Source organism: Salmo salar, chromosome ssa24, assembly GCF_905237065.1.
Source record: "Salmo salar chromosome ssa24, Ssal_v3.1, whole genome shotgun sequence".
NCBI classification, from domain to species: domain Eukaryota; kingdom Metazoa; phylum Chordata; class Actinopteri; order Salmoniformes; family Salmonidae; genus Salmo; species Salmo salar.
This window is the reverse complement of record NC_059465.1, coordinates 31,197,501-31,212,009: the sequence shown is the minus strand read 5'-3', so window position 1 is coordinate 31,212,009 and position 14,509 is coordinate 31,197,501. Positions and strand designations below refer to the sequence as shown.

Below are 14,509 nucleotides of genomic sequence, written 5' to 3'. Positions count from 1 at the left end.
GGCTGTTCATTTCAAAATGTTAGTGTCCTTTTCTTTATATTTACAATTAAAGAGAATCATCCAAGTTCCAATCTGCATGGATTATTTGGAACTCTCTTTTTGATATTTAGGATAATTGTGCAGAATTCTGTGTGTCGATTTTCTATTGGGTTTTTCTCTCAATGCCTATAATCGTAATTACAGGTTGGACCCCAAACCTTGCTTCCATATAGTGGAATTGGTGAAATTACACTTCAATATTTTGCACCAGATTTGGATAGGAATATTTATTTCAGAGAATTGTATTTTTATCGACTAAAATACTTTACAGGGTTTTTCTTTTAGTACATTCACTGCCAGACCAAATCCTTCACAGGCACTGATTTTTTTGTCCCTGTTAGTTGTACCTGGGACTAAATTTGATGGAGTGTCTGCTGCTCTGATTCCTGGCCTTTTTCTGGAAAATAACAACTTTGGTTTTCTGAAAGTTGTTGTTGATTGCCCCGCTGCTGCTGTATTCTCAAAGAATGTTAAGTTGTTCCTGTAGACCTTGCTCTGTTAGTGACAGTAGGACAATGTCACCTGTGTAGAGCAGGAATCTGACCTCCTCATCCTTGAGGGTGAGTCCAGGGGCTGCAGATCGGTCCAACAACACTGCTAGTTCATTGATGTAGACGTTGAACAGGGTTGGACTTAAACTGCACCCTTGTCTCACCCCTCGCCTTTGAGCAAAAAACTGTTATTTTATTGTTCATTTTAATGCTACATGTGTTTGAGTAAATACATTTTATGATGTATACTTTACCCCCAATGCCGCTTTGGAGGGTTTTGTAATATAATCCATCATTCCATATGGAATCAAAAGCATTCTTAAAATCAACAAAACGTGCAAATACTTTTCCTCTGCAATTCTGATGAACTTGCTGGTTTATTAGTGTGTAATGTTTGTATGTGGTCTGTTCTGAGTTTGGGTAGAAAGCCTTTTTTTGTTGTTGCTGTGAGCAAGGTCTGTATTCAGAATACAGCAGAACAGTTTCCCTATGTTACTTGTGACACATATTCCCCTATAGTTATTAGGGTCTAATTTGTCACCTTTTTATGTATTGGGATTATGAGTCCCTGGTTCCAAATATCAGGGAAGCAGCCACTCTCCAAAACCAAGTTGAATAATAGTTTCCTGCAACTCAGGAGTAATGTGTTTAAGCATTTAATTCCTGATGCTGCTTTTCCAGGTTTTGTATTTGGGGTTTAAAGTAATGTCTTCTGACTTTCAAAGTGATCTATCCAAATTATGCCATTTATGAATGGCTAGGTCATTCCTTTTTTCCATTTAGATCATTCCATTTCTCCCAGAACGGGTTTCCATCAATGAAGTCTTCAATCTTTTTTAGAGTGTTTTCAAAATGCTTCCGTTTCTTCCATCTTAGGTTTTGTTTGTATTCTTTCAATGTTGATGACATTGATTCTGTTTTCACTTTGCTTCTTAATATACATCCACTAGAGTTCAACCATTACACTTAGTTCGTGTTTCTTACATCTGCAAACAGCTAGTTTGTCTTAGTAAGTTTGGCCTAAATCTTGTTAGCCGCTATTGCTAATCGCTAGCTAGCTAATAAATGTACTGAGTCAGAGCAAACATAACTATCTATACAGCCTGATAATACTAGTGACGGTGTAGACCTGCATGTTTGTTGTGCAACAGTACCTTCTAAATCAGAGGACAACGCAAAGCAATAATGTTAGCTACATGAAGTAGCTAAAAGAGAACCAAAGATTATAGGGTCCCCTAGGAAACACTTGTCAACACCTGTCACAATAACTCCTCCCTGGCATTTTCATTTGTTGTCATGTCAAACTCTGTATTCAAAGTGCCCACTATTATATTCTAACTATAGAATTTTAATGATCATTCTATATCCATGATTCCAACAGGTCATCCAAGTGTTTTGCTCTAAATCACAAGTCAAATCGCAATTGCAACATTTGGTCAAAATTAAGGTCTAGATTGTTTGCCCATATCATGCCGCCCTCCGTGGCAGTGTGGAAATTATCTCAAATGAGTGCAAGAAATGTAGAAATTGATGAAAATGCTGACTTTTTTTGGTGGGGTTGAATTGAACAGTATAAAACAATCAGAGTAGAGGAAGACCCATAGAAATCACTATAAATATATGTTTTGCCACCAATGTTCACTCAAGTTTTTCCAGCACTGAGCAAATTTCAGGTCATCTGAGCGCACATTTAAATGTTGTGAAAATTCTGTGCAACTTCCAGCACGCATTTACTGTGAACACTGAGGCTGTACCTGCTTTAAGTTAAAGTTTTAAGTGGCCAAGTAGGCTACTGTGTCTATTTGCTTATAATGAAGGTCTACCAGAGTAGCCTACCATCAATAACAATGGACAAAATGCATCCCATAACATTTTAACATGGAAATAGCTGTTCTATTATTCAGCCTACAGGAACAGCCAATGTGTGGTGTTCAATGTCCTATCCTACCGATCCTTGACTTCGGCAATGTCATTTACAAAATAGCCTCCAACACTCTACTCAGCAAATTGGATGCAGTCTATCACATTGCCATCCGTTTTGTCACCAAAGCCCCATATACTACCCACCACTGCGACCGGTATGCTCTCGTTGGCTGGCCCTCACTTCATATTCGTCGCCAAACCCACTGGCTCCAGGTCATCTATAAGGCTTTGCTAGGTAAAGCCCCGCCTTATCTCAGCTCACTGGTCACCATAGCAGCACCCACCCGTAGCACGTGCTCAAGCAGGTATATTTCACTGGTCACACCCAAAGCCAATTCCACCTCTGGCCGCCTTTCCTTCCAGTTCTCTGCTGCCAATGACTGGAACGAATTGCAAAAATCACTGAAGCTGGAGACTCATATCTCCCTCACTAACTTTAAGCACCAGCTGTCTGAGCAGCTCACAGATCACTGCACCTGTACATAGCCCATCTGTAAATATCCCATCTAACTGCCTCATCCCCATACTGTCATTTATTTTTTTGCTCCTTTGCACCCCAGTATCTCTACTTGCACATTCATCTTCTGCACATCTATCACTCCAGTGTTTAATTGCTAAATTGTAATTATTTTGCCACTATGGCCTATTTATTGCCTTACCTCCCTTATCTTACCTCATTTGCACACACTGTATATATACTTTTCTATTGTGTTATTGACTGTATGTTTGTTTATTCCATGTGTAACTCTGTGTTGTTTGTGTCGCACTGCTTTGCTTTATCTTGGCCAGGTCGCAGTTGTAAATGAGAACTTATTCTCAACTGGCCTACCTGGTTAAATAAAGGTGAAATAATAAAAAACAAACAAAATGTAGGCCTACATTCAAGGGGACTTTTGGGAAAAAAAGATGCTTGGCTTGACATTAACCTGTTTATCCACTTGTCCTTCAGACAAGGAGGTGACTGAAAATGTTGTTGTGTTTGATGAAAGAAACCACTTTACAAAATAAAATGCATGATTATTCCCATACCATTATTACAAAGAATCAGACAAATTATACTACCCTCCCTATTGGCTACTTAGCTTATTCAAACCTGTCTCAAAATACAACATTGCCCCTTTCTAAGACAAAAAAACAAGCTCTTTACCTGACTCTTTTCAAAGACGTCTAGAAATATACACGTTTTGTGCTCTTTTAGGAAGCAATCACTCCCCTATTGCTGACTACAAATGATCTATAACTGGGCTGATAACTCACTAACTAGCAAAGGATATGAACAAAATGTGCACAAGTGGCTACATGCAGCTCTTGCTTTGATCTCAAAACAAGTGCATCTACTCACGACCGCTCATGCTGTAAACACAATCCAGTTCAATGTAAATGCCACAGATCCATATATGACAATGGTCTATTTGCATATAGGCCTACTGCAGCTCTAATGGTTTATGCCGCGCTGGTTTGCGTAGAGTATGGGCGTGTCAACGCAATTGACAATAGATGCAATACAACAATCTCTTGCATAGTTTGTTTTGTTTCGCTATCTTACATTAAATGACAAATATTGTGTTGATTCGATCACAATTGCCACAGTAAAGGGAAACGTTGATAGTGGGGCAGAGGGCAGTATTGAGAAATTTAAAAAAAAATATGTGCCCATTTTTAACTGCCTCCTACACCAACTCAGAAGCTAGGATATGCATATTATTAACACATTCTGATAGAAAACACTCTGAATTTTCTAAAACAGTTTGAATGGTGTCTGTAAGTATAACAAAACTCATATTGCAGGCAAAAACCTGTGAAAAATAGATCAAACAAAATGTGAATTTTGTGACTGTACTATTTAGTGTCATTGTTTTATAGATACCATAGTGAGAAAGGATTCATTTCGCAACTCCTACGGCTTCCACTAGATGTCAACGATCTTTATAAAGTTGTTTGAAGCGTCTATGATAAACAGAGAGCAAATTAGAATGCTGGGAAGTTGACATGTCGTCACTTCATTTTTTTGCGCCTGCGCATAAATCTGAGAAGCGTGAGTTTGTCATAATTGTTTATCTAGACATAGGATAGGTTGTGTGAAAATATTACTGATGTTTAACGTTAAAAATGGACCAAAAGATTAATGCTAAACAACGTTTGACATGTTTGAACGAACGTAAATAGATTATTTACTAGGTTTTTTTAGCTTTTCGGCGTGATTCGGAGCATAATGAACGCTAACTACTTGGTGTTATTTGGACATAAATTATGAACTTTGTCAAAAGAAACCACATTTGTTCTGGACCTGGGATTCCTGGCAGTGCCTTCTGATGGAGATAATCAAAGGTAAGGGGATATTTACAATGTTATTATCGATATTAGATGATGCTAACTGTATAGCATAGCTTATTGTTCTTAGCATAGCACCCCGTTTATTGCAAAATGTGATTTCCCAGTAAAGTTATTTTGAGATCTGGCCATTCGGTAGCAATTACGAGATGATAATATATTATTCTTTGAATGACAATATTATAATTTACCAATGTTTTCGAATAGTAATTTTGTTATGTTCACCGGAAGCATTTCAGAGAAGAAAAAATCTGAATTTCACGCTACTGTAAAATGCTGTTTTTGGATATAAATATGAACTTGATGGAACAAAAAATGCATGTATTGTATAACATAATGTCCTAGGAGTGTCATCTGATGGAGATTGTCAAAGGTTGGTGCATAATTTTAGCTGGTTTCTGCTTTTGGTGACGCCTGACCTTGAATTGAAACTGGATGTTTGTACTTTTGTGGCTATGTACTGTCCTAACATAATCTAACTTTATGCTTTTGCCGTAAAGCCTCTTTGAAAATCGAACAATGTGGTTAGATTAAGGAGATGTTTATCTTTTAAATTGTGTAAAATAGTTGATTGTTTGAGAAATTGAAATTATTAGATTTTTGATGTTTTGAATTTCCAGCCTTGTTAGCAATCCCGTCTCGGGGTTCATTGCTAACCTGTAGCCCCAACAGGTATTTGATATTCTTCAAATAGCCTTCCTTTGCCTCGATGACAGCTTTGCACACTCCTGGCATTCTCTCAACCAGCTTCATTAGGTAGTCACCTGGAATGCATTTCAATTAGAGGTGTGCCTTAAGTTAATTTGTGGAATTCCTTAACAGGGAAAACTCTAGAACAGTGGTCACCAACCTTTTTTGAGTCAAAATGCAAGCTGAGATTTACTGCTCAGATGTTTAAAAAAAACATTACTTAAGAAGAGAAAAAAGAACATTACTTAAAAGAAAGCCCATACAACATTAACCAATTAAAAACAATACTTTAGCAATGAGATTTGTGCAGTAAGCTATAGGCCCAGTACATTATCAACGCATATTTGCTTTGCTTGAATTGCCCTGCCAATGCATTGTTGTTTGGGCCATTTACAAAAAATTATATTTCAAAATATATGATCACACCGGTAATAGAACCATTGTTGTATTACTTCTGAAGTGCAGATGAGTGTGCATACATTTTAAATAATTCGCTTTTTTATTTGTATTTTATTGGGCTGGTGGTGCCTGCATCTGATGGTCAGTCTCAGCGAAGGAAGAGAGCAGCAGACTGAGGGTTAGCCTCTCAGCATCCCTCCGCTCTCTCTTTCCTCTACTGACACTGACCAAAAAGGGACACCGTCTTCCAGCTGATGGCGAAACTCGAGTCGCACTGCATTATTTCTGCCTCATGCACAAATTTATATTGTTACTCCTATGAACAGAGAAAGTGAAATATGCCTCGATATTAAAAAAGACCCAAGCCGCTAATAAAAACACGACTATAGATCAGGCAGAGGCCCACCTGTTTTGCTTGTTATTTTGGCATTAATATGAGTCACATATCAGTTTGCTAACAATGTAAAAAAAAATATATATATATATATATATTGAGTTAATAAAGCTGCATACAAACATGGTCTATTTTTTTACTTTCTTGAGTAAGGCAGCAAAATGCAGGTGTTTCAGCCTAGATCAGTGCTTTCTGTGGTGGTGGGGCAGCCAGCGGATATACAGAGCATAGGGGTTGTTAATGTTCTCTGGTTGCGCCGTGATTGGCTCAGTGTTCTGTCACTCATGGGGACACTACGTCGCCACAAAATCTATGGGGAGAGTTCGAAAATTCAAGCCCTTTGGGTGCTGCCATAGAGTTACATTAGAAGTGTCCATCCAAGAAGGCTCATGGTCATTGGCCACTGATAAAATGAAGTTATATCTACAGTAGCTTTGATTGGACTGATCATGTCAATGTCTTAACTAGCAGTCATCATCATGAATCAAGTTGACAATCTACTGGCAAATCCTTTTTAATCCGACCATTGGACATAAACATTACACAACAAGTACGAAATTGCTAATTCAACAATGAGTGGTTTGGAAGGAAGCAGTGGCTAACTGCAAGCATCTCACAACAATCACTATTTTGCTTTCCCTGCCTGCTATTCAGTGGAGAGGGGGTGTGGTCCAAGTCTGGGTTTAAGGATTTAAAAAGTCTGTCTGAAAGGGTCTCAACATGTCTGTATGTGATGCACAATTCTCAACGCTGTTAAACTGGGATTCCTGGGGAGATCAAACGTTGTGGCTCAGCTAGATATATAGACGAGCCATCGACCTTAACAACCAACAGAGGAGAATAGGTACGTGCTTGCCAGAATTATAGCATGCATTAAATTGTCTGGCAACTGTGAGACAGCACTGCGGGGCCATGACGAGTCGGCCGACTCCTTGAACCCAGGCGTTTTCAGTTGTATTTTTGAGGCCATGCGTGATGGAGATTACAGGGTACAAAAGAGCACTATTACTATCTGTGATTTACAGGAGACGTCAGTGGTCTCGTCAGCTTGTACAGATGCAAAAATAATCTCCGACACCTTCTTAGATATAGCTTCTCTGTACACTTCATACATACAATCCAAAACTTTGTTTAAGATCGTGCTTGATGTACCCTTAAAAATTGGTTGGACGTCATAATGCTGCGTTACTTGTTACCAGACAACAGTGTGTGTGAGAAGTTTTTGTAGAGGTGAAGGACTAAACTGGTGTCGGCCTCTCCAACGCCATCAAACAAGTCCTAGCGGCACTGAATGTCAAGAAGTTGGCTGCACAAACCTACGACAGGGCAGCGGTGATGAGTGGTAATGTATGTGGTGTCTAAACGCTACTGAAGGATTCCTTTCCCACCGCAGAACTCCAGTGTCCTACCAAGCTATGAACTATGGGCAACCAGGAGAAGTTGAAAAGGGAGCTGTTTACTGTCTACCAGCATCCTGAGCTGCACACTGAAAAGACAGCACTTTCTTTATTGAAATCACTCTACGAGAACAACCTGCAGGAGGCCTTGTCTGACACGGTCTCTCTTCTCAAAATCAACATCACCACTCCGATGACAACCTCTAAGTCAGAGAGAAACTTTTCCACCCTTAAAAGGATAAAAACTTTCATACGCAACTCCATGGGCCAGAAAAGGTTAATGCATTGGCCATGCTGTCAATCCAGTATGACTTCATCCAGAGAATGCCAGACTTTGATGACAAAGTTATTGAGAAGTTTGCCACAAGAAGGACCACCGTGCCAACTTCATGTTCAAGTGAGCACAGCACAATAATAGTGAGTCCATAAATATGTCCAGTATGCTGCTGCATAAGTGATTACATATGCCAGGGAAATATGTATACTGTAGCTAAGAAAGTAATACTTTCCCCCCTTAGAACTTAGTCTACTGTTCTGACATGCTGGTGCACATGTAGCCTATAGCCTGTTTCAGGGAAATCTCATCTTAGAATATTGTAGCAGCTTTCATAGTCTGCTTACGTTCCCCCATTGTAAGAGCTTTCATTGTCTGCTTATTTGCCCCTACTATTCGGACTTGGTGTACAGGGAGAATTCTATTAGAACGGCCCATATTCTGAATTATGTCCATTTCAAAAGTGCTGAACGAATAGGCATATAGCCTACTGTTCAGACTTGGTTGTGCACATCTAGCCTATAGCCAGTTTTAGAGAAATGTAATCATTGAATATTATAACAGCTTTCATTGACGGCTTCCAGCCCCTGTTGTAAGAGCTTTCATTGTCTGCTTATTTGCCCCTACTGTTCGGACTTGGTGTACAGGGAGAATACTGTAAGAACGGCCCATGTTCTGAATTATGTCGCTGTGCTAAACAAATAGGCGGCATATAGGCTACATCCATCTCAGCTTGCTCATGTCTTTATCGAAATTACGGCTTTCCTCTTAACCACTTATTGTCATATATGCCATAGTTTGTACATCTGCATTGTTATATTGCTTATATAGGTCTATCTTATTAATAATTTTAGGCAATGTTAGAATTATGCATTTCATTGTTTTTCTTACTTTGTGTGTTATAATTACCTCTGGTGCTTTTCTCGACAAAAAAGCAGACCAAACAGACCAAACAACATTATATTAAAATATCCCCTCCTCGTAACTATGTTTGCCTTTGACAGTCTCTTCCCATTCAAATATTTTTGTTCAGTAAATAGACCCATGTAATTACAGTTCATATTGCGAGGGTTGCTTTGTTTGCTCAATGCGCTGTCAGTGGGTCTGTATATTGTCTATAAAAGTGGATCTTCGTGATTGTATTGTCCTTCTTTTTTAGACCACATAGGCCTAATAAAATACTTCAAATGGTAGGCTAACCACTGAGTCTGGGTCTCTCGCTCTCTCTTTCTCTCTCTGTGGTGACTTAAAGAAGAGTAAAGTTAAGGCCTCAACATCTTGCTGAATTTATCTGAATTAATATCTATATGAATTTCTGTCGTCCATTTTGAAAGTGCTGAACGAATAGGCCTACCTCATCGCAGCTCATTTGCTTGCACTTGCTTATACTTAAGAGCCAAATGTTAAATGTATAAGCATAAACATTGTGAATTTACACATGGAATTATGTAGTAAACAAAAATTGTTAAACAAATCAAATATATTTTATATTTGAGATTCTTCCAAGTAGCCACCCTTTGCCTTGATGACAGCTTTGCACACTCTTGGCATTCTCTCAACCAGTTTTATGAGGTAGTCACCTGTAATGGCCTTCCCTGTGGCTCAGTTGGTAGAGCATGGTGTTTGCAACGCCAGCATGGTGTGTGCAACGCCAGGGTTGTGGGTTCGATTCCCACGGGGGGCCAGTACAAAAAAAAAAATGAAATGAAATGTATGCATTCACTACTGTAAGTCGCTCTGGATAAGAGCGTCTGCTAATTGACTAAAATGTAAATGTAATGCATTTCAATTAGCAGGTGTGCCTTGTTAAAAGTACATGCGTTTGAGCCAATCAGTTTTTTTGTGACAAGGTAGGGGTGGTATACAGAAGATAGCCCTATTTGGTAAAATACCAAGTCCATATTATGGCAAGAACAGCTTAAATAAGAAAATAGGAACGACAGTCCATCATTACTTTAAGACATGAAGGTCAGTCAACCTGGAAAATGTCAAGAACTTTGAAAGTTTCTTTAAGTGCAGTCGGAAAAACCATCAAGCGCTATGATGAAACTGGCTCTCATGAGGTCCGCCACAGGAAAGTAAGACCCAGAGTTACCTTTGCTGCAGAGGATAACGTTACCAGCCTCAGAAATTGCAGCCCAAATAAATGATTCACAGTGTTCAAGTAACAGACACATCTCAACATCAACTGTTCAGAGAAGACTGTGTGAATCAGGCCTTCATGGTCAAATTGTTGCAAAGAAACCACAACCAAAGGACACCAATAATAAGAAGAGACTTGCTTGGGCCAAGAAACACAAGCAATAGACATTAGACGGGTGGAAATCTGTCATTGGTCTGAAGAGTCCAAATTTGAGATTTTTGGTTCCAACCGCCGTGTCTTTGTGAGACGCAGAGTAGGTGAACGGATGATCTCCACGTGTTTTTCCCACCGTGAAGCTTGGAGGAGGAGGTGTGGGGGTGCTTTGCTGGTGACACTGTCAGTGATTTATTTAGAATTCAAGGCACACTTAACCAGCATGGCTACCACAGCATTCTGCAGTGATACCGCCATCCCATCTGGTTTGCACTTAGTCTCAATCTCATTTGTTTTTCAACAGGACAATGACTCAAAACACCTTCAGGCTGTGTAAGGGCTATGTGACCAAGAAGGAGAGTGATGGAGTGCTGTATCAGATGACCTGGCCTCCACAATCACCCGACCTCAACCCAATTGAGATGGTTTGGGATGAGTTGGACCGCAGAGTGAAGGAAAAGCAGCCAACAGGTGCTCAGCATATGTGGGAACTCCTTCAAGACTGTGTTGGAAAAGCATTTCAGGTTAAGCTGGTTGAGGGAATGCCAACTGTGCAAAGCTGTCATCAAGGCAAAGGGTGGCTACTTTGAAGAATCTCAAATATATATTTAGATTTGTTTAACACTTTTTTTGGTTACTACATGATTCCATATGCGTTATGTCATAGTTTTGATGTCTTCACTATTATTCTACAATGTAGAAAAGAGTACAAATTAAGAAAACCCCTTGAATGAGTAGGTGTCCAAACTTTTGACTGGTACTGTATATCCTATTCTGACTTTGGTGCAGGTCATGTTGTTCTTCACATTGCCCCGTCTTTGATAAGCACACGTTATATAAAATAACATGAAAAGTTGATTTGTTACATGCACAGGATACAGAAGATGTAAACGGTACAGTGAAATTGTTAAATGCACAGTAGCAATAACAAAAACAAAGGGTCCAGATTATAAAAATATTTTATAATTATTAGATGACGCTTACCTGACACGCTTGTCTAAAATGGATGGGTCGTGAAGGAAATGCTATAACCAACACCCAGCCACATCTACAGTAGTTCCTCCTTTGAAAGTTGCAGCGTACCATTGTTTGTTAGCGCTAGTTTGACCACCAGAGGGCATCTTTGAGAAGCATTTGATAGCCTTCAATAATGGCTGTACTAGAGAATGCAGGCACACGGGAGACCGGGGTTCAATTCCCCGACGGGGAGGAAGGAGTAGGCTGTCCTTGAAATTAACAATTTGTTCTTAACTGACTTGCCTAGTTAAATAAAGGAGCATTACAAAAAAAGAGCATTACATTTCTACACTCTCATTTTCTAATTCTAGTCTAACCAATACCCAAACAGAGATTCAGTAAAAATAAAAATCTAATTGAAGACCAGTCCCCATGCCTGTCTCAGAGCAGTGTGAAACGGTGCTAAAATAGTTGTAGGCTATTGCTTCAGATCCTATTGCTTCTAACTTTTTAATATGCTCTTTAAATAAATAAGACCTACACCACTTTTAACAGCACATTACTCAACACTAGTGAGACACATGTCGTCTACAGTATATCGAAAAATATGATGTGACTCTCCGCCAATAATTACATTGGTGGATTGGAGGATATTTCTATAATTTAGTGATATTTATTCCCATAGTAATTCGTTATGGATCCATAACTAAATAAACATCATGTTGAAAGAGTATTTTTATCATTATTTTATTAATGAAAGCATAAAGATGCCATTAACCATGGCGCCACTCAGGCGCTGTACAACATGACCGGTCGGGAGTGGCCTACACTACTACAGTAAATAATCCTAACAAAATAAAATAATAAAAACCTTAGTTTAACAACAGTCATAGTAAGCAATACTGAAGTTGTGCATAAATACCCTGCGTCACCACTTCATTGCTCCGGACCAGCACAAGGGGGAGTTAGAGCACTGATTATGCTTTTGGGTCCTACTGTATCTCTAACTGACAATGAATGGGTGACATAAACCTAAATAGAAACTGATAATTGTGCACGACTTCAGTATTACTTACTAAAACTGTTACACTAAGATTTTTATTTTATTTTGTTAGGATTATTTTGCTCTTTCTGTAGTAGTGTAGGCCACTCCCGACCGGTCATGTTGTACAGCGCCTGAGTGGCACAACGGTCTAAGACACTGTGTTGCTACAGATGCTGGTTCAATACCAGTACTGGCCTCAACTGGGAGACCCATGAGATGACTGTAGGTTTATGGTTTCTCTCCCTCTAAAAACGAAAATAAATAATTCTAAATAACAGACTGGCTTTATTTAAAAATTAGCAACAATGTCTCACCCCATGTTCAAGAATGGCCTTTTTCTTGGTCATTTTACGTTATTTGAAAACAAAATCATCTCTAAAATGTTTTATTATTCATTTCAAATGATATAAAAGCCTGTTGGATATTCTCACAGGTATATTATTAACAGGACAATATATATTGGTCATGGCTTCCGAGTGGCGCACAATGGGATTGCCTTGCAGTTCTCCAGCTGTATCCACTGAAACAGCGGTGGGCGCGCAAGGTTCAAGGCATGAGGGCATGGGATGGGCCGCAGAGCGGCGCACAGAAGACAGACCTAGCCCATGGGGGAGGGGGGATGGAGCCCCACTGGGTAGCACAGAGCAACACTTTAAGGGGCATTGCACTAATAATGGCGCTGACTAGGGAAACGTTCCCGCTTTACTTTGTGCCAGTCTGCACGTTCAAACTAAAACAATGTAACTATTAATGGCGTGAAAAATGCCCCTTAGATATGAATGCGGAGGTAGATATTATTAAATAGTAAAGCATTAGACCTCTCACTATTTATTTTTTATTTATTTTTATTTCACCTTTATTTAACCAGGTAGGCTAGTTGAGAACAAGTTCTCATTTGCAACTGCGACCTGGCCAAGATAAAGCATAGCAATTCGACACACACAACAACACAAAGTTACACATGGAATAAACAAAACATACAGTCAATAATACCGTAGAACAAAAGAAAACAAGTAGTCTATATACAGTGAGTGCAAATGAGGTAAGGTAAAAAATAAGCTATGGTGGCGAAGTAATTACAATATAGCAATTAAACACTGGAATGGTAGATGTGCAGAAGATGAATGTGCAAGTAGAGATACTGGGGTGCAAAGGAGCAAGATAAATAAATACAGTATGGGGATGAGGTAGGTAGATAGCCCATCTATGTACAGGTGCAGTGATCTGTGAGCTGCTCTGACAGCTGGTGCTTAAAGCTAGTGAGGGAGATATGAGTCTCCAGCTTCAGAGATTTTTGCAGTTCGTTCCAGTCATTGGCAGCAGAGAACTGGAAGGAAAGACGATCAAGGGGGTGACCAGTGAGATATACCTGCTGGAGCGCGTGCTACGAGTGGGTGGTGCTATGGTGACCAGTGAGCTGAGATAAGGCGGGGCTTTACCTAGCAGAGACTTGTAGCCAGTGGGTTTAGCGACGAGTATGAAGCGAGGGCCAACCAACGAGAGCGTACAGGTCGCAATGGTGGGTAGTGTATGGGGCTTTGGTGACAAAACGGATGGCACTGTGATAGACTTCATCCAGTTTGAGTAGAGTGTTGGAGGCTATTTTATAGATGACATCACCGAAGTCGAGGATCGGTAGGATGGTCAGTTTTACGAGGGTATGTTTGGCAGCATGAGTGAAGGATGCTTTGTTGCGATATAGGAAGCCGATTTCTAGATTTAATTTTGGATTGGAGATGCTTAATGTGAGTCTGGAAGGAGAGTTTACAGTCTAACCAGACACCTAGGTATTTGTAGTTGTCCACGTATTCTAAGTCAGAGCCGTCCAGAGTAGTGATGCTGGACGGGCGAGCAGGTGCGGGCAGTGATCGATTGAATAGCATGCATTTAGTTTTACTTGCGTTTAAGAGCCGTTGGAGGCCACGGAAGGAGAGTTGTATGGCATTGAAGCTCGTCTGGAGGTTAGTTAACACAGTGTCCAAAGAGGGGCCAGAAGTATACAGAATGGTGTCGTCTGCGTAGAGGTGGATCAGAGAATCACCAGCAGCAAGAGCGACATCATTGATGTATACAGAGAAGAGTCGGCCCGAGAATTGAACCCTGTGGCACACCCATAGAGACTACCAGAGGTCTGGACAACAGGCCCTCAGAGTTCAGTGTGTCAAATCGATCAGAGAAGTAGTTGGTAAACCAGGCGAGGCAATCATTTGAGAAACCAAGGCTGTCGAGTCTGCCAATAAGAATGTGATGATTGACAGAGTCGAAAGCGTTGG

The 14,509-nt window shown here is 39.9% G+C and overlaps 1 protein-coding gene across 1 annotated transcript in view; it reads left to right on the top strand.

Moving 5' to 3' along the window:
- The window catches only part of dab2ipa (DAB2 interacting protein a), a 130,161-nt gene that overhangs the window by 41,369 nt on the left and 74,283 nt on the right, over positions 1–14,509 (top strand).